Raw genomic sequence first — 24,222 nt, 5'->3', positions numbered from 1 at the left:
GTATCATGCCCACATTATCAATGGCACAGTTGTGCCCACTGACGATAAATGTCTCTTTTCCGCAGGTCCCTCTGGTGTAACAGCAAGGCAGCCTATCTATGCTGGTGAGTGTGTAATACCATTACCTTCAATACTCTGTATACTAATAGTAATAATAGGCTGAAGCAGTAGTGCTATGTGTTTGATTGCAGGTGTGTTTGTGTCTGTGGGTTGATATCTCATATACTGAGGTGTGTGCATGTGTGCATGTGTGCATGTGTGCATGTGCCCATGTGTGCATGTGTGCATGTACTCATGTGTGCATGTGTGCATGTGTGCATGTGCCCATGTGTGCATGTGTGCATGTGCGCATGTGTGCATGTGTGCATGTGTGCATGTGCCCATGTGTGCATGTGTGCATCAGTGGTGGCATTGTGTACACATTGTAAACTGTGTTTCCTGTCTTACTCCCACAGGTTCTGGTGCTGCTATGGTGTCGTGCAGCAGGGAACCTGAATCAGCTGCTTTGGATAGTGATAATGATGATACCTGTGTAATGGCACAGGTAGGTGTGCCAGGGTCCGTCATTGGTCAGCCAATTGACACTACACAGCTGTCGAGCCCATCAATGTGCACAGTCATCCTGCCAATACATCCTTTGTCACCAATGTCCCTAGGTGATGGACAGGATACAGTGGGCATTGACCAGGGTAATGTGGTACCAGTGGCACATGCATCCCCACACTGCAGCCATGGCCAGGGCCCTGACACAGTACCACACAGGCAGACGTCCATGGGTTCTCATGGGAGCATCCGTGGGTGTACCGCCCCTGTCAGACGTGCCCACAGAGGTCTTTCAACCCCAGTTATGTTTCGGGCTGTACACCAGACAGGGTCTGAGGGAGCTGAGAGCATGTCGCACAGCCATGAGTGACAGTATGCGTGATGTTGCGGCTGCCATCTGCAACTTCACCGAGGTCATTGACATATGTTGGGGGGACACATTAGATCTGTTCCACAACTATATGTCCATGAGCCAAGGCAATGGTGGACGGTTGAAACATCGATGTAGCTGTATGCCAGCAACAGCAGCAGCTGGCAGCCATCACAGATGACAACAGGGCCGCAGCCGCTGACATAGTGCCAACAGCAGTCCCAGCAATGCTGGGTCTGTGCTGTCATCGGACCGCCCCAACAGGGACCTGTCTCCAGTCAACAAACACCTGCTTCTGATGACAGTACCCAGTCTGGCTTAGTACCTGATACAGTCCGTAGCACCCCTGCCAGGCACAGGTACCATGTCCGTGGCCACAGACAGTGATCTGTATGACCTGGCAGGTACAGTCTGTGGCTGTCCACAAACACCTGTATATGGCAGCCATGAGGTGGGACTGTGTGCATTCATACACACAAGCAAAGTGATAACACCTAGGGCTACCGCATACACGTACACACCGCATCAACATTGCCCCATTTTGTACTGCTGTCCCTCACCAAAACACACACACAGACATGTCAATTGGTTGTATCAGTGGCAGACTCAGGCATACCAGGTACACACCCTGTGCATATGATGAAACTGTGCCACCTCCTGCAATCTGTATAACCGGTGCAGGAACAGGTTAACAAGGTGCTGATGCACAGGGAGACTACATATGACGCATTGTAATAGTATGATGTTGACAACAGTACTGTGTAATGATAGCATTGTGGGTATATACCAGCATGCCTGATGCAGTTACAGTATGAATGTCATTGTATTGTGTTGTACACCCATAGTAATTACCACAGTGTTCTGTCTGCACATCTTTGCATACTGGTGGTGAGGCTGTGAAGGGATGGCCACCTACATAGGTAGCACAGGGATACAACAATGTACATATTGATACTCAGTGATGGCCATGTCACCTGCGAGTTGCATACTGTCCACACACGACTCTGCAATGCAGATGTTCCAGGATGTTGATATCTGTGCAGTACTACACACAGGTTCAAGGCTCACAAGAGCATACTAGCACTACAAGGTCAAACCTCATACCACGCATAACAGCACCAAAACACAGAACTATGACAGGAGGGAGAGTGTCCATACATATCAAGGATACTGTGGTGCCAGGACAGGTAGCATACATCATACTAAGTCTGGAACTGCTGAGTGAGGGCTCAGTGTCTGTTATTTGACATGTGTATTATTACAGGTATGAGCACTTGGGTATCAGGCCAGTTATTCAACATTACGAAGGTACGTGGTCTATACACTTGTGGAGGGTGTGGCTGGACCTGGCCCGTCTGACCTGCGAATGTCTGGGTACTGGCTTCGAGTGCCTGCATATATGCACTGTAACATACTGGAAGTCGTACACCTTGTTTGTTGTAGCATAGTCTACATACAGGCCTGCTGACTGTAGCTTTGTTTGTATGCATGTTGGCCTGTTATGTTCCTGAAACACTGATTCCTCATGCAGTGCAGATATACAGTGCCTCTGTGGATCCAGAGTGACATCTGTGTTGCTTACTGTACTGATGTCCATGTGTCACTTGACAGAACATCACTGTTTGTCCTGTTTGCATGTAGCTTGCCTGTAACACATTGCATATGACTTACCTCACATTTGCTCAAGACAGCATTCATATATGCCAGCACTAACAAATCAGGAGCACTACACCCTCACATAGTCACCTTGAGTACCTTGTTCCCCATTGGCCCTATGTGTCGTTACTTAGTATGGGAGTCACAATGCTATGGTAGCATGTGCAAAGGTCACCTGTCGATCTACTCTCAGGTCCAGTTGGTGAATCTGTGAGTCATGTGGCAATGTTACAGCTGCCTCATGTACACAGACAACCCTCTCCCCTTCCCATACACATACAACACATGTGAGAGATGCAACCACATAGCCAAACTGGGGGCTAAGCTCTGTTTACACAGCACTGGCATTCCCTGTCAGGTGGAGTGGGATACTTCAGTGAATACAGTACCAGTCTCCCATAGACCTGCCACAACCACAATCCAAACACAGAAACACACAGGTACATTATTGGGCACTCAGAATAGCATCCTGCCTGAGCAGCTGACACCTGCAAAGCAGACACACAAGCAAACGTTACGCCAGAGCAGAGCACATGCAACATATAGCTCACAAAGCCTGTGTGCCAAACAGTCTCAGGCCATACGGCTAGACAACACACCTGCTACAGTTGTATGAGGTACCTCTATCGTCACGTACACGGTGGTCCTGCTCCCAGGCTGAACAAGGTGATGGTCACACTGAGCTGTCCATCGGGCACTATGATCCACCACATAACACAAGCAAAGCGGTCACTCCAAGGCATGTAGAAGTATGACTCAGTCATTGTCTGTGCCAGTGTGTATGACCTCTGACGCACCTCCCTGGACTACATGTTAGGGGACATAGAGGGGCTCCCTGAGCGTGTGGCACAGGCTGGTATGACCCTGGCCTTGAGTTGCATCTCACCCTCACCATGAATGCTGCCACAATATGTAGACAGGATCATCAGTTTCTGCAATTAACGTATCTTTCAGTGACATCCAAAGGGGATCCAATGCCTGTCAGTGTGGGATTACATGCTGGACATGCCACATTGCTTTGCTTGGGAAAGCTTGCACCTGTCACCCATGGGCCGTTGTATATTGGTAGAGGCTGTTGCTACACACATAGTGCCTCTGTATGCAAGGCTGACATTACATAGCCACCTACACAGGTATCACACGGGATGGGACACTAATAGCAATGCTACTCAACAGCAGCAGTGTAAACCTCAAGATGCATGCAGTGGAAACTGTCCTTAGCATGGGGTGCAGCAATATCCATGCAGTAACAGACTCCTGGCACAAGGCTCCCAGGTGCACACCATCAGTGCCAGGTCATTCCTGATACCATGCTTGTCATCCCCTATACATGCACCACACCAGAACAGGGGGGTTGTATCCAAAGGCACCTCGGATACACACACCCCCAGGTTGGTGGCACTGCACAAAGCATCAGAGCCTCTCCATGTGCAACACACAGTGGGTTAGACTACCTTCAGGTTCATAGCCTGGCACACACCACACTCCCATACCCAGGAAACCCACTTGGCCTTCCTGACGACACTGGGAATATGATGGTCTCTACACACACCATTATATGATTGTACTGCAACTACCCAAACATACAGTGTGAGCATTATTCTAGCTGCAAGACCCTATCTGAAGGGTTCTTATCATTCATTCCCTGTATTGCTATGGAACAACTTGTTACCACTCCCACAAGTGGTGACAACATGCTGCACCTTTTCATCACTAACATGTGGACTATATGCTTCAGACCAATCATGTATCCCTCGCTGGTGGGATGACACCATCTACAATCCACACTGCATAGTCACATACCACATGCAGCCCCTGCACAGAACACCACAGTCATACAGTTGTCTGATGCATATTCCATGTATTCACATGAGGCAGGCTTCGGACATGGGAACTCTTGCAGTTCACAGGTACATATGTGTAGGTGGCACACACATACATCATCTGTGCATTAACATTACTGATATCATGTATGTCATTCAATATTGGGAACAACACCCCACACACATGGACAAACTGTGTGACAAAAATACACATGGCATTTGTAGGATACAAACCCCTACCTAACTATGTTAGATCACTTGTGAGAGTCGCAGTAGCAGAGTGTACTATTTGCATTACTGGGAGGATTGCTTTCTCCTGCTGTACTTATAGGGTGCTGACATCATCAGTGTTTAGACAGTGGAATATGCAGCATGTGTTGTGTAGTAATAGTTGCCAAAACGGACATTTCTCATACACATGGAATTGCACACACTACTCCCCCACACACACAATCACACACACACTGGGCACTTACAGGATTCAAACCACTACCTAATTATGTTATGAAACTTGTGAGGGATGCAGTAGCAGAGTGCGTTATTTGCATTACTGGGGGGATTGCTTTCTCCTGCTGTACTTATAGGGTGCTGACATCATCAGTGTTTAGACAGTGGAATATGCAGCATGTGTTGTGTAGTAATAGTTGCCAAAAGGGACATTTCTCATACACATGGAATTGCACACACTAGGCACTTGCAAGATTCAACCCCCTACCTAACTATGTTATGACACTTGTGAGAGACGCATTTGCAGAGCGCGCTATTGGCATTACTGGGGGGATTGTTTTCTCCTGCTGTACTTATAGGGTGCTGACATCATCAGTGTTTAAACAGTGGAATATGCAGCATGTGTTGTGTAGTAATATTTGCCAAAAGGGACATTTCTCATACACATGGAATTGCACACACTACTCCCCCACACAAAGTCACACACACACTGAGCACTTGCAGGATTCAAACCCCTACCTAACTATGTTATGACACTTGTTAGAAACACAGTAGCGGAGCGCGCTACTCACATTACTGGGTATATTTTTGCTCCTGACATATGTATAATGTGCTGACATCATTATGGATGAAGAGGTATGTACATCTGTGATTATCCATAAGTACAGGGGAGAGCATATCTATGCATTAACTTTGCACAGGCACAGTGGCCTACTGTACTGTGGAGGCAGACGCCAAATACACTGTGGATAGCCTTCTGTATTCCCTAGGGACAACAGTCAGGTATTGGACTCTATGGCCATATGTTTACCTGTCAGATGCAAGTATCTGTTGCTCATATGCTGTTTGTGGGTCTTTATTGCCATAGCCTTCCCTATCTCGATAAACAACGTGTGTACTGTGGGAGATGTTTGCATATGAGTGGGATCCAGTACTTTACTTATGTCTCTGTTGTAACTTCACTGTGTGCACTGGGCAGATGTCTGTATTGTGGGAGGTTCCTGTGTTAACACATAGAAATGCCAGATATGTGTGTGCAACTGCTGAACTGTGACATGGCCTGTGTGAGCATGCCCAGTTCGCAGTTTGTATGGCTTCTTGACTGCCACATCTCATTTATCTAAGTGTGCAAGCATGCCCAGTGTGACCTTTCCTTATGTTGGGATCTGTGGACCACCACATTTCTGTTTGTGTGTGGACGCCATCTATATATCACATGTACAGTTGAGTGTGGACATCAGATTGTGTTCTTACTGCCCAACAGCTGTGTGTCTGAACCTAACAGGCATTATGCTGTGCCTGCAGGGTCGCCATGGGATAGTTTGCATACAGTTGTCATCATCCTTTCCTGCTGACCAAACAGTTGTATTGTTGTATAGTGTACTGGTGCAGAACTTTCACTGTGGTGGACAGTATAATCGGTTTCAGTCCTATCACTGCTTGTAATGTTTATAGTGAGCACACCAGACTGGTTGAGGGCCAGTTGTGCAGATATGACCATGTTGCATTTTGTTCAGATATGGACAGCTTAGTACATGATTGTCCGACATTGTTAATGTATTCCACAACTTGTGTGGACAGTGACAAACAATGGCCATGTGCCCTAGTCCATTTGTAATGCTAGTCAGAGAGTGTTTGTCCTTCAACACACATTTACTGGTGTTTGCCATGACATATGTTACGGTTAGTGTGCTGTGCCTCTGTCTACCCGTGACATACAGGTGATATCCAGGGTACACCTACCATCTCCCATCCAGTCATCATGATTCCTCTGGATGACAGTCACTGAGGGACTCCCTGGATATCCTGTAGTGGGAGTTTAGTCGTGAGTGGAGTGAGCTTCTGGGTTATGGACCAATCAGTACAGCATGTCCTGTTCATGTCTGTGCTGGGGTTCAGGCCTGTCAGGTGCATAGGTCACCAGCATTCAGTGTTTACATGGTGCCAAATGTCCATTGATACCAGGTTGGTCATGGCTCTGTACATCAGGCACAGTTCACCTCCAGCCAGGCAGTATGGCACTGTGTGAAGCTGCAGTTTTTTTACTCAGGCAACACATGGCATCTGTTACTGCTCTGCGATCCTCCTGGTGAGGTATTTGTGTGGTCTTTCCAGTTGCTGCAGGTGTCTGCTACGGTACATCCCTGAAGGGCCATTGTACACAATTGTGAGGCTGCTGATGGATGACTGGAGAGGCACATTGACCTACCCTAATCAAGCTGTGCTTACCTTCATGATTAGGTGGGTATATGGTATGTTTCTGTAACCACTACAGACACATGGTTGTCACATGCTGGATATCTATCACCTTGTGTCCCCAGGTCTCTTATTGCTCCTGATGTACTTACTGGGTTAACACCTATGTGGTAATTTCTGGCCATGTACTGTGTTTCCACAGGGGTTGACAATACACTATTGTGCATTTAGCTTGTTGACATGGCTGTGGCACCACTTGTGGGTTTCTATGTGTGCCTTTTGTAGGTTGCTTGTGTCAGCTGGAAGGTCCGATATGGTGGCCAGTTTGTAGTCCTCTGCAAACCTGTTCAGAGTCCTTCCATATTAGCCTGTACCTATGTGACATACATAGCATACAAGAGAGGTCCCAGGGCCATGCCTTGTGGGATGCCAGTTGTACCTGGTTTGCAGTATGCCATGGCTACAGCATGTCTGCTAGGTCAGTTCTGTCCTTGAGCTGGTTTGCAACCCATCTACTTGCATAGGGGTTTATAGTTAGGCTGGTGAGCTTATCTGTACCGCCAACTAGGGTATTGTATGGAAGGGTTTAGCAAGGTCCAGATAGGCTGTGGGATCAACATTCCCCACATCACTGGGCTTGGTGCATGTTTCACATGAGTCAGACATGTGTACGGGGCAGGATCTGCCCTATGACAGCCACACTGGGTAGGGTCCAATGTCTGTAGGTACCCAATCTTGTTATTCATGGGATCCATGATCATCCTCTCCATTACTTTGCCAACCTAGATAGTCGGGGTTGAGGGGTGATAGTTTGCAGTATCCATTCAGGCATCCCCTTTGTGGTGTGGGACCACTATTGCTGTACACTGCTCTTTGGGTACATATCCTGTGGTAGGACTGATAGTGCACAGTAATGATATTTGCTGTTCCATTCTTCTTACAGTACTTGTTGGACACAACCCAGGACACCATCTAGTACCATTGATGCTGTGTGCTGTGCTTTGTGGATGCTGGCTTTTACCTCAGCATCTGGAATGTCGGGGGGGCCAGCACTCTCCTGGGATAGATATTTGGCAGTTAGGTGCTGGTGGGGAGGTTGGAAGGAATCTGTTTCGTAGGCTGTTGCAATGTGTGTGGGTTTGGTGTATTGTTTGTGATATTAGAGTGCTGCAGAGCATATCTGTGGATTATCACCATGGTTCCTACCATCAGGTAGGACAGCTGTGTGATAATCCTTTGTGTCGTGCACAATTTGTATCATCATAGGTTCATATGTTCATACTAGGCTACCTGCCCTGGCCTTGTTTGAGCATGGACAGACTGTGTGTGGGTCTCAACACCCCTTGCAATGTGCATATTATGTCCACGTAGGGTTTACTTTCCTAGATGTGACACAGGGATGGCCCCCAGTGTACACCTACTTTCTCCCATGCACTTCAACGGATTTCTCTTGTTGAGTTTGTGTGTGGAGCTCAGCCTATCATGGACTGGGATTCTGTTCCAGAGTGTCCTGAGCCTCTGGGTTATGGATCTGTCCCTCCAGCACATCCTATTAATCTATGTGTAGAGGTTCAGATATCTCACTGTGGTGTGTCTGCTGGAGTTGGGGTTTCTGCAGTGGAGCATGTCCATTCATTCTGGATTGGACATGGCCTTGTACATCAGGCATACATCACCTCTGACTGTGCAGTATGCTTCTGAATTGGGCTGTGGTTTCTTCAGCCAGGCTGTAGATGTTCAATGTTTGGACCCTTTATCCTGTTGGTGGGGTATTTTGGGGTCTTTCTGACTGCTGCATGTGTAAGGTAAGATACATCCGAACTGGGGAATAGTTGTCACGTATGGGCCTGATAAGGGAAGGGTATGGGGGCACAGTGACCTCTGTAGCTCTACATGTGCATCCTTTCACATTAAGGTGGGCAATATAGCAGGTCTTCCTGGCCACCTTGGCAATGTGAGTGTCACATGACAGGTTACCGTCCACTTGTGTCCCTAGGTCCATGATTACTTCTTCCATTCATAATGGATTGCCACCTATGTCATACTTTGTGTGTGCCTTGTTTGGTATTTGTTGGGACATTCATACTCTGAAGTGTCTTCAGGAAGGCTGGCTGGGGTACCTGTGTGTGTGTGTGGGGTCTGTAGCAGGCTTCAAAGAGGTACACAGTTTGAGACAGTGTTACTTGCCCGTGGATAGTCCATGCTGCTTCTTGCTGTGGTACCAACCTGGGGGTGTGGTTATTCTTGATAACTACTGGTAGCCACACTCCTAATGTCATGTGTTCCATGTTTTGGAGCTGTAGAGCATGGTATGAGGCATAACCTGGTAGTATTAGGGTGCTCTTCTGGGCCTTGCCCAGGTTTCTGTTACAGAACACATATTACCATGCTGTGGTGGGTTTGGTCTGCATGCACCTTGCAGGTTAGACTTCTGGCATTGGGTAGCATTACATCCAGGTTATTATCCCTTGTGCTACCTATGTTGGTGGGTTTGTGTTTCCACACTTACCTATTCCAGGCACAGTGGGGGTGACAGCAGCCTTTGCCAGTATCTACACAGCCAGGTGTGCTGGGTGCGTGCCATCCCTAGCAGGTGGGGCATCATGTCTTGCTCGGATTGTCAGCCCAGGCTGTCAGCCATGTGTTCCCCCTTGCTAACAGCAATACCTCAGCCAATTATTGTACTTGATCTTGTTGTCTTCATAGTGTGGCATCATGCTTGGTGAGGGTGAGATGTTAGATTGGGTCTTCATGTTTGCATATACTAGATGGTGTTACATTGCTTAACACATGCCAATCATGCCTCAGGTGGTGCTGCAGGGCTGCCTCTGTCGGATGCACATACTACACTCCCTGTACATGTTTGAGAGCAGGTTATGTCATGTTAGGCATCCCTGTTACTATATGAGTGAGTCAGAGAGGGATATCATTCCCAGGGTTCCTACTGAGCCAGTGTATGTGCTATGCGTTGCCTCTTTGCCAAGGCCAGGGCATACTGGGCACGCCTCCTTCTGCCTACTGGGGCAGGCTCAGGTTGTTCCTCCTCTGAGTCACGCTCTACCTGTGATGGCCTTGGCAATGGTGGCGGGCTGTTTGTCCCGGGCCTATGCTGGTCCTGCTGCAGCTGTTTTCGCAGGATCATATTATGTAGCATATCACATACCATGACAATTTGGGTACATGTAGTTGGTGAGTACTGCAAGGCTTCACCAGATGTGTCCAGGCACCAGAACCATGACTTGAGCAGCCCAAACACACGCTCTATTATATTATGTGTTTGTGGGTGTGCCTCATTATGGCGTTCCTGTTCAGGTGTGTGTGTTTCTGATGGGTGTCATCAGCCACGGCTCCAGTGCATAACCTGCATCCCCCCACATTGGCAAATGTCTGATACAGCTGCGTCAAATGCCAGATATGGAAATCATGGTAGCTCCCAGGGCAGCCAGCACACACATTCATTATTAAGCCCTGGGCATCACACACAACCTGGCAGTTGATGGAGGGGAAGCCCTTGCAGTTAATGTAGGCCCTACCCCGCTCACCGGCTGGTGCTTTGATGCATGTGTGCGTGCAGTCTATTGCACCCACTACCTCAGGGTATTCCGCTATTTGCTGGAAGAGACGCATATTGCTGGCCAATACCTCATGGGCATTGGGGAAATATACATGATCACCGACATGTGCTGACATGGCATCCAGGAACTGGTGCAGTACCCTGGAGGCTGATGCCTGTGATATCCTCATCATATCACCAGTTGGTCTCTGGAAGGTACCTGTTGCTAGTATTCTTAGGCCAACACATACCATAGTTTCCACTGGGATGGGTTCCCTCTGTTGGTTCTGTGTGTGAGGCGTGGCCTGCACAGCTCAACAATTTGCTGTAGGGGGTCTCTGTCCACTCTATAGCGCTCCACTATCTCCAGCTCATGTAACCCCTGGTAGGTGACCCTGGGCCTGTACACTCTTCTCTGTCTCCTCACTGTGGGTTGTCTGGCAGCATTTCCATTGTCACCACCCTCAGCAAGTCTCCTATGTCTCCTTATGACAGCTATGGCAGCCCCTAGCATGTTTGGTCTGAGTGCAGCTTTTTCAGTTTTCACTTCTACTAGCTTACTCCTGTCTTGCAGTGTCTCTTGAGAGAAACATACTGCAATGCTGTTTGCAGTGTTTTAAGTGCTGGGCTGGGCTTGTATTCTGCCTGTGTAATTGCCTGCTTCTAATTGTTTTCACCTGCTACCTCTACAGGTATTACCTGCTAGTTTCCTACCATTTCTTCTGCTTCCTTTTCCTCTCTGTTTCCTCAGGGGGAGCAGCGTGCATACCAGCGAAAATACGCTCACAGTGGCTACCACGTGTGCACACATGCTTACACGGACTAGAATCTGCTTATTCGGGTTAAAACGCGCACACCAGCGCAAACAGGTTTACAGATCTTTAATCAGGCTCCTACATGCTTACTCTGTCTTACACGCGTGCACTCTGTCTTACTCGCGGCTCCCAGCACGCACACGCGCACATGCACGTACAGCAAGAAACTTTGGTGTTGGCTACAGTGTACACCTTCCATTTCTTGACTTTCCCATGCTTATCTGTTGACACTCCTCTTTTTCTGCTGTGTGATTGATATGTTTCACATACCACTTTGCTCCAATGAGCTTGATTTCTTCCTGACATTCCCCCCTGTGATGTCACCTATCTCCTACTCTGTTACTCCCCCTTATCTAACTCTTACACTACACGGACTGTGCTCATTTGCTATGTGATAGTGTGATTCACTATCCTACCATTCATTTACATAGGATTGCCTACTAATGCTTAGTTACATGTCTTACACTCAGCTTCCCCCCTTAGTAACCACTAGATGGTGGCCATGTTGTTTTTGGTCTGCTAGTCCCTGCATTGCAAATCCATGCATTACATAAAACCCACATTTGTGGGTTTCAAACCTTCATTTTTCAGTTTTATATAGCGCAGCTCATTTGCGCGGGGCTGTGCTGCGTTTAAACATCGCCAATCTCTGAAAAAAGAAAATTATTTTTTTTCATGTTTGCATCGGGTTACCATGCCAATGGCCACATATTTGGCCATTGGCATGCTGACTGCAACATTTGCACACTTTATTTGGAGCTGTCATGTCTCCGTTGTGTTATTTGCAGTAACGTACTCAGTTGTCAACTGAGTACATTTCTGCAACTACCACAACTCTTACATGGGCTGGTTTCAGCTTTGTGGATCGCTAATCTACCTCATTTGCATGCCTTTCGGCTGCAAGTGGGGTGATTAGCATATCCATGCCCTGCTCGTGTAAGAGTCATTTTAGCTGTCTCTTACACGGGATTTCCGGCTGTTCCTGGATCGCGATGGCTGCATGGAGTCTTACACGGCTCTCAGACTCCGTGCAAGCCATCGTGAATCCTGCCCAAAGACTTTTTGCATTGATTTCAAAGTGAATAAACTGCTTACTGAATCTATGTAAGGAGGACTTACTGAATCTATGTAAAAAGGAAAGGAGGAAGTAAAGGTTAATTTTTGACTCTGGAAGCTTAGGGGAACAATATGAAACCGAAAGACTAGCACACCTTTTCCAGTATGTTTTATACATTTCCTGTTCTGTTATATCAAACTATATCTATGATTAATTTTATTATAATTTTCACACACAGTTTACAATAATTTTTTTTCAGCACATTGGTTTTGATTGCTATAATTTGCATTGCTACAATTTGCAGTCCCATCTTCTTACTTTAAAATGATTAGCCTTTTTATTTTTAAGGCATTGCATGTATTATGTAACGGTTAGTAAGTCCGCTGTATTTCAATTTTAAAAGCCTTTGGAGTATGGTCTGAATAACTTTTCAGACATAATGCTGTCTATACAAAACATGCTGTGCTGAATCTTGTATTTTTTAACTTGTGTACCAGTCTAGCAGTCAGATTAGTTGCTGTCATTTATATGTTCTAAATTTGTACTGTCAACATTTCTAACCAATGTCAGCCAACATGAATACATATTTATACCACTTTGAGGGCAGAGTAGTGACTTGTAGGTCATGTAATGTATATTTTAACTCACGTCAGTAAACAATACTTTTTGTGTGTTTGGACTGGACCTATAACCACAGAGGATGTGAAAAAGCAAGTGCTGAGCTTTGTACATTTGTTGCACTATAATATTTGCTTTTAACATTTTTTTTCTGTGTTGCCAAGATAGATCTAAGAATTTATGTTAGAGTGTAGTGGAACACATGGTAATTGGCAATATTTTTAATAGATTAGCATGATTTTCATTAGGATGCATTTCATATTTTGTACATTATGGTTTCCACACGTATGAGATTCATTATAACATTTGTTTTGATAAAATTAACCCTGTGAACTCAGAATCTTCCACACCCTCTTGCAAGGGGCTGTGCTGCCCCTTATGCCAGCTAATGTTATCAAGTTCAAGACTGCAATATCTAGCAGCTGGGGGAGTACCAATCCAGTAGTCAAAAAAGTCTTTGGGGAAGAAGACTGAATTTGCTTATTCATAGTCATCAAAGCATGGCTTGGTAAAGCTTGCTTTGACAAGGTATACAAAGACACTGGAACACAAATTTGATATAATTCCTTTTATTGGATCAACATAGCTTTTGCAATTACTCAAGCTTTCAAGCTAGCAGGAACCCTTTCCTGGGAGTTATTATGTCACTGATGTTAAATATAGTGCTTAAATTTCCACGTATGCCAAGAAAGAGGAGAATAGAATTTCTTTCCAACTGGCTAAAAAAAGACAGTTAAAAATTGATGGCGTTGGAAAAAATGTGCATCTCAGATGTTTAATATGATACTGCACCTCAGAGACAGACAAAGTGTGCATGTGTGTGTGTGTGTGTGTGTGTGTGTGTGTGTGTGTGTGTGTGTGTGTGTGTGTGTGTGTGTGCGTGTGCTTGCATGCGCATGCATGTGCATGCATGCTCAAAACTTGAATTTTATAGCAAGTTACGACCTGGAATTCTAAAGTTTCATGCTCACAATCTTATGTTAATCACTGTCACACACAGCTATACGGTGTACTTTTAGATTGTGCCTCTCTGTTCTTTCTGGATGATAATTATTTAAGACTGCTGACAAAGCAGTACCACTACACATTTGTTTATCTCTTTTACACCCATTCCACCCTGCCTGCACTCTCTTCTTCACCTCTCTTCCACACTCACCATTACCCTGAACTGTTGATCACAAGTAGTTAAACTCATACACCTATGCTAACTCTACTCCCTGCATCCTCACCATTCCTCTATCATCCATCTCATTCACACACATATATTCTGTCTTAGTCCTGCTGACCTTCATTCCTCTCTTCTCTAGTACATATTTCCACCTCTCTAGGGTCTCCTCAACCTGGTCTCTACTCTCACTACAGATCACAATGTCATCTGCAAAAATCATAGTCCACAGGGCCTCCTGTCTGATCTCATCTGTCAATCTGTCCATCATCACTGCAAATAAGAAAGGGCTCAGAGATGATCATTGATGTAATCCCACCTCCACCTTAAATGCATCCGTCACTCCCACTGCAGACCTAACAACTGTCACACTACCCTCGTACATATCCTGTACCACTCTTACCATACTTCTCTGCCACTCCTGATTCCTCATACAATACCACAACTCCTCTCTAGGCACCCTGTCATATGCTTTCTCTAAGTCCACAAAGGCACAATGCAACTCCTTCTGACCTTTTCTATATTTCTCCATCAACACTCTCAGAGCAAACATCGCATCTGTAGTGCTCTTTCCCAGCATGAAACCATACTGCTGATCACTAATCATCACATCCCTTCTTAACCTAGCTTCCACTAGTCGTTCCCATAACTTCATGCTGTGACTGATCAGTGTTATCCCTCTGTGGTTACTACAGCTCTGCACATCACCCTTATTTTTAAAGATAGGTACCAAAACACTTTTTCTCCACTCCTCAGGCATCCTATGACTTTCCAAGATTTAATTAAACAATTTGGTTAAAAACTCCACTGCCATTTCTCCTAAACACCTCCATGCTTCCACTGGTATGCCATCTGGGCCAACAACCTTTCATTCTTCATTCTCGTCATAGCTGTCCTTACTCCTCCATGCTAATCTATTTCACTTCCTGATTCACTATCCCCACACCATCCAACCTTCTCTCTCTCTCTCATTCTCTTCATTCATCAGCCCCTCAAAGTACTTTTTCCATCTGCTCAACACACTCTCAGTACGTTTCCCTCACTATCCTTTCTTACCCTTACCTGCTGCACATCTTTTCCAGCTCAGTCCCTCTGTCTAGCCAATTGGCATATGTCCTTTTCTCCCTCTTTAGTGTCCAACCTTTCATGCAACTCTCTATATGTCTTATCCTTAGCCTTCGCCAACTCTCTCTTTGCCATGCACTTCATCTCCTTATACTCCTGTCTACTTTCTTCATCTCTTTGACAATCCCACTTCTTCTTCACAAGCCTCTTCCTCTGTATACTCTCCTGTACTTACTCATTCCACCACCAGGTCTCCTTGACCTCCCTCCTCTCTCCAGATGTCACACCAAGCATCTTTCTAGCTACCTCCATTTCCAGATCTAGTAGTGACCCAGCTATTCAGTAACTCTTCACTGCCCCCCAGTGCCTGTCTTAACTCTTCCCTGAACTCCACCTCACAATCACCCCTTTTCAACTTCCACCATTTAATCCTTGGCACTGCTCTCACACTCCTCCTCCTCTTCTTGACCACAAATGTCATCCTACATGCCACCATTCTATGCTGCCTAACTACACTTTCCCCTGTCACCACTTTACAGTCTCCAATCTCCTTCAGACTGGCCCTCCTGCATAGGATATAATCCACCTGTGTGCATCTTTCTCCACTCTTTTACATCATCCTATGCTCCTCCCTCTTCTTAAAATACATATTCACCACAACCATGCCAATCCTTTTCACAAAATCCACTATCATCTGACCTTCTGCATTCTTCTCCTTAACACCATACTTACACATCACTTCCTCATCCCCTCTGTTCCCTCACCAACATAACCATTGAAATCTGCTCCAATCACCAGACTCTCACCCTTGGGTACACTCACCACTACTTCATCCAACTCACTCCAAAATTTTTTCTTTCTCATCCATCGCACACCCAACTTGCGGAGTGTATGCACTAACAACATTCATCATTTGACCATCAGTTTCATCTTGTACATCATCCTATGCTCCTCCCTCTTCTTAAAATACATATTCACCACAACCATGCCAATCCCTTTCACAAAATCCACTATCATTTGTCCTTCTGCATTTCTCTCCTTAACACCATACTTACACATCACTTTCTCATCCCCTCTGTTCCCTTCACCAACATGTCCATTGAAATTCGCTCCAATCACCAGTCTCTCACCCTTGGGTACACTCACCACCACTTCATCCAACTCACTCCAAAATGTTTTCTTTCCCATCCATCGCACACCCAACTTGTGGAGTGTATGCACTAACAACATTCATCATTACACCATCAGTTTCTAGCTTTATAAACATCACTCTACCCGGCACTCTTTTCACCTCCAAAACACTCTTGGCATGCTGTTCCTTCAGGATAACCCCTACCCCATTTCTCTTGCCATCCACACCATGATAAAACAATTTGAACCCATCTGTTATACATCTGACATTACTCCCCTTCCATCTGGTCTCTTGCACGCACAATTTATCAACCTTCCTTCTCTCCATCATATCAGCTAGCTCTCTCCCTATACCAGTCATACTGCCAACATTCAAAGTTCCTACCCTCACTACTACACTCCTAACCTTCCCCCTCTTCTTCTCCTTCGGCCAACAGTAGCCCAATTTCTGCCAACACCCTTTTGGCTAACAGTACTGGTGGTGGTCGTTTTCAACCCGGGCTTTGACCGATCTGGTATGGAAATCTGTATTGTTGTCTGCATATGTCATTTGGCAGAGTTTTACACCGGATGTCCTTCCTGATGTAACCCTCCCCATTTATCTGGGCTTGGGATCGGCATGAAGAAATCCACTGGCTTGTGCATCCCCAGTGACCGGGTTACAAGGACCAGCCACAATAAAAGTTTTAAATATATTTAATAATAATTAATAATAGAGAGTGAAAATACTGAATATATATTCACAGTAAACCACAGAGTTCAAACCACAGGAAATATTGAAAAGAACACTGATGGACAAACTCAGACAAATAAGAAAAACAATATCTAAACTAAGTTTCACTACCTTTTCCTGACTGAATCTAAACAAACTGCTGTTCCCTAATAACTTACTTAAGCAAGGCAATATGAAATATGTCAGAAGTCTTTCTAGTCTGGTACCCAAACAGAATATTCTCTACTCCGAGATTACTCCCTGTAAAATATCATATCCAAGAAGGCTTGCAGAATGACCTCATCTGGTCACCTGACTTCAGGTTCGCACAATATCTCCTCTGAATCTGAGACAGGAATTTAGCATAGAGGACTACAATACACATCTAAATGTTTATGGCAGTGCCCTGGAGCTTCCCTTCTTTTAGTGAGCTAATGAACAAAGGCTTCTTCCTGGCATAATGTCTCTGGTCCTATGCAGCATGGTGAGGTACCATTTTAATGGTTTAACAGCTCATTTACATTTCCCTTATTTTTCTTAAAATAAGCCAGCTGGTTAACCTTTTGCTGTCCCAGTATCCTCTATTAAAGCATATGCCTTTATTTCAGTTACAATAATACATGTACATTTCTTTTCATTCCAGAAGGATAGACTGTTGATAGATTTTAACACCAGCAAACCTCTCAAATACATTTTCAGCACAAGCATCTGTACAAATAAGTTTGATATACAAAGAACATATAATTATTTACAAAATTCCAGCTGGCTGTACTGGTACAAGTCATACATTCACTGCCCTAGTTCACCTGATATGGCTGGCAGTACCTTCTATTGTCACATGTATAGCAGTGGCGGCGGGTGACTTCAAATCAAAGAGGGGCTGCAGGAGACAGCTGAATGTGTGGGGTCAATGGGAATGGATGTGGTCAACTAGAAAGGGGAGGAGCTATGCTCAAAACCACAAAAACTGTAACTTTAATTAAATACGCTGCCCTGGGTGCCAAACCATCATTATGAGAGTCCAATCAAGAAAAAAAGAAAGTGTAGAAGAAAAAAATATCTCAATCCATTGGCTGCATGGCAGCTTACTTATTATCTAGATGGAAACAAAAAGATTGTGAGGTATGAAAAAATAAATTACTTTTTAAATACATTATTGGAATGCTAGTCAAAATCAAGTATAAGATAAACAAGCAGCACTCAACTCAAACCACTTCTCTTTGCTCTTGTGTCTTTCGGCTTTTCCCGGTTAGGGGTCACCACAGCAGAACTCTGGTCCACTAATGACTGGCAGTAGATTTTTACGTGCCGAGTTGCCAGCTCTGAAGCACAACCTTTAATGAAGGTGCGCCCATTCATGCATATCTCCACACAAAAGACGCTATAGCTGAGAATCGAACCGGACAATGTCTTACTGTGAACTACAGTTCTAATTATAATTTATATTCAGCTTTATTAAAGTACCAAGTAACATGCTGAAAGTAGCAATCTCTGTGATACCCCCACTTGTAAAAATGTTTCTTATCCAAAAAAGACCTGCTGCCTGACAACTATCTACTTGTTTCATGGGGAAAACATGATCAAAGTAAAAAATGAAAAGCAAACAGGAAACAAGTTCAACATACATTGCTTAAAGGATTACTGCACAGGATATGGACCACACATGATAGACTGGCATTCTGTTTAGTTTGCAGGTAAAGCCTGTAATGAGCTCTTAAAATAATGTAATCCTGTCCTTTATTGCACATACTGTCATATACATTTCAATACCCAAGGCTTATATGTTATCTAGTTATGTAAGTATTCTCTGCATGGCAACAACAGAAAGGCTTTCAATGTTGGCAATTCATTAACAGTATGCTTATTAAAATTTACTTGCATCTTACAATCTCAGACAAGCTTACCAGATGGTCATTAAAGCATTACTACTTAAACACAGAGCAACAGGCACCTTCTGAATAATAATAAGCATAAATCAACAATATAAAAATATGACAGAAACCAGAACATTCTGCAAAATCAAGGACTGATGAAAAGCCATTGTAGTACTTGTGTCTACCTTGGATGGGGGGATAGTCTGCACATTTACACTGCATAACTGCTCTTTGCCTTGCTTGGACACATTCAGAGTCACTACATGGGGGAATGGGGTGCAACAAGTATGTCACAATTTGAAATGTCTCTGACTGATTGCGATGGCCCTGACACATTTGTCATACCTCTCAACCTCAGAGCAAGAAATCTGGACAAAGCCATACATAAAAGTGGGACAAAGGCCCAAAAATAAAGATAATTTTTAAATATTGCTCTTATAAACTTTGAAAGATAATAGAATAGTAGGTCTTGCTTTAGTATGAATTTTCTGAAGGGTATGAAATCTGAAACTGAAATGTCTGTCATTATTTTCTAACTTCAGTCTTTAATGATTTGCCACTAATTTGCCAAAAAAACCCACAATTTTATGAAAAATGGACCAAATATGTGATTCAAAAATATAAAATAGCCACACAATACAGCTGGGAACCTGTCAAAGAAAGGACGCTTTTTAATATTAATACTGCTAACTTAAGCAGCTGACAAAATAAAAGAATCTACATGCATTTCTGAAATAAAAGCAATCTATAACTGATTATTACAGTTATTTATTAATTGTAAACCCTCCATATTTTCTTCCAAAATTGCCATTTTGCAGAGGGATTATTAGGGGAAGAGCAACATTTTGAACCAAAATTGGGGACAGTTGAGAGGTTTGGATATGCCTAATTTTATAAAGCAATTTATTTGCATGTTCCTCTCAACCTGTTAATGCAGGAAATCTGGAAAAGGCCAAATATATGGGGGGAACATATAAACAGTACTAAAAATTGCTTTTGTATAAACTGAGACAAATGTCTTGCTTTAGCATGCATTTTTCTGAAGGTTATGAAGTCTGAAACTCAGTGTCTGTCATTATTTAGTGACTTCATTCCTAAACGATTTGACAGAAAACCACAAATTTTATGAGGAACAAACCAAAAATAAGAAGCAAAAATCTCTTCATTCTGCAAAAATCTGGACAGTTGAGAGGTATAGTTCAGCCGGGGCTGTCTGAGTTTGCTGCCCTTCCCCCCCTCACAAAATCATGGTTGAATGGAGCTCCCCCCCCCCTACAGCCATTCCCATGAACCATTACTTGCCTATTTCACCCCATTTACCATAAACACTAACCGGGAAAAGCCGAAAAATAAAAACCATAAACACTAATGTGCATACTGCTTTACTTCTGTAATAATTTCAACTTCATTTGAAAGTTTTATTTTGCATTTTATAGTGCAAACATTAATAGATATATCTGCTAAACAAAGCAATGCAGTCTCGCAATGAAAACAGACTTAGCATTAAAACTTCTCTGCCCTTGAAAACTCACATTCACTGAAACAGCATTGTAACCCACATTCAAAGAAAATGCATTTTGCCAGTGGCAGATTAACTTTGAGTTTGGGCTGTTTTCAAATCACAGGCCCCTTGCACATGAAACATACACATGCTCTTTCATACACCTTCCCTTGTACAATACAGTACAGTTTTAGAGGGTGTTTTAAATGTATTGTTTTGAATTTTTTCCAGTAAACAATGAAACAAAATGCATGCACCAGAAATGACAAAACTGCCCAATTCAGAACATTTCCATCATAAAAGTCTACTCAAACTTCTACAGTCCACCAGTATCAGTACATATGCACAATCTCTGAAGAAGTAAAAGTAATCTAAATAATTCCATATTAAAGAGATCTGTCACTAATGAAGAGGTTGCTGCTAGCAAACAACTTTGTATTTCATTGTTTCATCTACAAATAAAGTGCCTGTTACCCTTGAGGAATAAATTGCCTATCTTACACTACAAAAATGATAAGCTAGCAATATTGCAGTAGGGAATGGATGGCAAACTGATAACAGGTTCATAGGTACTAGGTATCTTTGCCAAAAAGGAGTGCAGCATCCACCCCATTTGCAACAGGGTATCAGCAATGCATCTATCTACTGTGGGAGTAGAACCCACAATCTTCTGCATCAAGCACAAGTATACTACCTGTTGTGCTATTAACAAGGCAAACAGACTCAGCATAAGCAGCACTAAACGTTTGCTCCCCTGCAGCTCTCAGCTCCTTGTAAAATCTACTCACTCAGCTGTATCTCTGAACTTTGCAGCACAAAGAAATCTGGAAAAAGCCAAAGTTTATTGTGGGAGGGACAACACCCCAAAAACCAGGGACACATTTTAAACATTGCTTGTATAATGTTGGAAAGTTGCTAGAATAAAATGCTGTGTTACCACCTTACATTTCACTGCCAAGCCTTAAACCCAGGACCCTGTGCAAAACAGTCAGAGCAAATACCACTATGCCAAATCAGCTGTTCTGTGAAAGAGGAAGATGGAAACTTAAATGGCTACCATTTAGTGAATTCAGTTCTCACCATAGCACAGCTGTCAACCTCTTAGCACAAAACACCTGAGCAAAGCCAATAATGGGTGAATACAGCCCCCAAACATTCAGTGAATTCAGTTCTCATCATAGCTCTCAATCTCTTAGCAAAAAACAGCTGGACAAAGCCAGTAATGGGGGAATATAGCCCCCAAACATATTCAGTGAATTCAGTTCTTACCATAGCTCTCAACCTTAGCACAAAAAACCTAGATGAAGCCAATAATGGGGGAATACAGTCCCAAAAATAGGGACACATTTCAAATATCCATCTTATAAACTTAGAAAATTGCTAGAATAAAAGCTTTTGTGTTACCATGCACTTTCTGAAGAATATGAAGTCTGATATTCAATGCGTGTCATTTTTAACATTTGTTAACCAGGAAAGTCTGACATGGAACAAAAGCTAACTTTTAGCAGAGGCCCAGGGAGAAACACTCCAGACAGACATGTCTTTGTAAGATGGGAAGACACTAGAGGAAACAAATACAGAGAGGGCATACAGACTCCACAAAGAAGGTAAGACACCACAGCCAAGAACCAAACCAGAGAACTTGTAGCTGTTAGGCAGCAATGCTACCACTGCACCAATGCACTGCTGGCTTTGCAAGGACACAAAAATACAGAAACCACAGATTTTATGAGGAAGAGGAATAGAACAAGTATGAGGGGAAAATCTGCAATGTTTTTACAAATGGTGGTGGGTAGGGAATTCAGGCTCCTGCCACCTGGGTTCATGGTACAGGGTTCAAGCCTTATTCTCTACTCACCACCATGTAGCAACTGGGGCATTTCACACACACACCCTACCTGTCCTCCATAAAACAGCTGATCCACAAATCCTCCTGTTTGCAGCTAAAGTCCTCCACAAAACAGCTGCCGATCCTCTCCAGCTAAGTCTTCTGGCATCCTGGCCTGCGCATGGGTCTCCTCTGAGAGGACCCTGTCCATGAGAAGTAGGCTGGAGCCTCCATCCTGCAGGTGATGCAGTCTGGTGATCTTCCGGTTGTCACTGCACAGACCTCTGGGCTGGAAGGGTGGAGTTTCCTGCCTTCCCTATCTGGACTGCCTAACAGAGCAGTCTGGAGCTCTGGAATGAGCACGCATGCATGCATGGAGTTCTGGTATGCATAACACAGCAGTCAGGAACCATGCATGCATGCTTGGAGTCCGTGAATTTTTTTTTTTATTTTATTTTTCAATTTTGTTTTATTCTACAGGTGGGGGGCTGCAGTCTTGCAGTCCTATAGCACAAGCCACCCCTGGGGAAGACTAATGGTGGTTGAGTCTCCATCTTCATTAAGAACAGGCACACCTCTAGACTGATTTGCCAGCATGACACACTGGAACTACTCCAGGAGCAATTGACAGTTGGCAAGACACCCATCCAAGTTATAGCCAGCTATAGACCTCCCTCCATGACTCAGGACACCCACTCCTCCTACCTGGACCCACTTAACTCTATCGAGGTACCCCTAACACCCTGATCCTTGGTGACTTCAACTACCCCACCATAGACTGGGTGAACTATTCCTGCACTAATGCACTCACCCAATGATTCCTTCACTTCATCAGTTCTAAAGCACTAGACCAGCTCGTCTCATCCACCACAAGGGGAGATAACATTCTGGACTTGATCTCACCAACATAGGTGATCACTGCACCACTCCCATAGTATGTTCTTCCCTGGTGAGATCAGATAATTGGTCTGTCTCATTCATAGTTTCTACCCCCCGGCCATAACTAGGCTAAAAAAACTTCTCAGAAGCTGAGTACAACTTCCTAAGGGAGGGTATCAGTAGCTTAACACCACCACCACCCCCCTCAGGGGATGCAGACAACAATGCTGAACAGTACACCAATGCAGTATACAAGCACCTGTACAATTGTATGGACTTAGCCATACCCAACAGAACTAAACCCTGCTCCTTATGGAAACATAAACCTGTCTGGTGGTCATCTTCTATCAACAGGCTTTACAACAAAAGGAAGAAACTGTTGTCCAGGGGCAAAAAGGAACAAATTCCAAATTGTAAAAACTCCATCCTTAGCCTCCCCAAGCAAATTAGATAACTAGTGAAAACCTCCAAAGCCAATTATGAATTGAAACTAGCCTCCAAAACAAAGGGAAATGACAAAGCCTTCTTCAGTTACGTCAGGAACTTCGATGGCAAAGCCGAGGTTTGTTCCAAATTAGTACATAACAGTACTTGCACTGATCCTGTTGACTTAGCCAACCTGCTAACAGATAGGTTCTGTGCAAACTTCGCCTCCCTGCCCCTCAAAAGCCCATTCAACATCCCCGATGCTTGTCCCAAGCACCTCACATCTCCATAGATCATGTGTTAAAGGCCATATTCAAGGTAAAGAACACAGCTTCCATGGGAACTGTTAGTATCCCAGCCTGTATTCTGCACCATCTCCAACAAGAACTAGCTTCATCACTGAGTACCCTGTTCAACCACAGTCTAAGTACAGGCTTATTTCCACCAGAGTGGAGAATTGACACTGTCATCCCTTTGCACAAAGGTGGTTCCACTACTGACCCTGAAAACTATCACCTCATTAGCTTGACAAGTTTGATCTGTAAAGCCATGGAGCATATTAT

This window comes from Protopterus annectens, chromosome 6.part0 (assembly GCF_019279795.1).
Source record: "Protopterus annectens isolate FY-2018-M chromosome 6.part0, PAN1.0, whole genome shotgun sequence".
Classification (NCBI taxonomy): Eukaryota; Metazoa; Chordata; order Ceratodontiformes; family Protopteridae; genus Protopterus; species Protopterus annectens.
Note: the sequence above shows the minus strand (reverse complement) of the source record.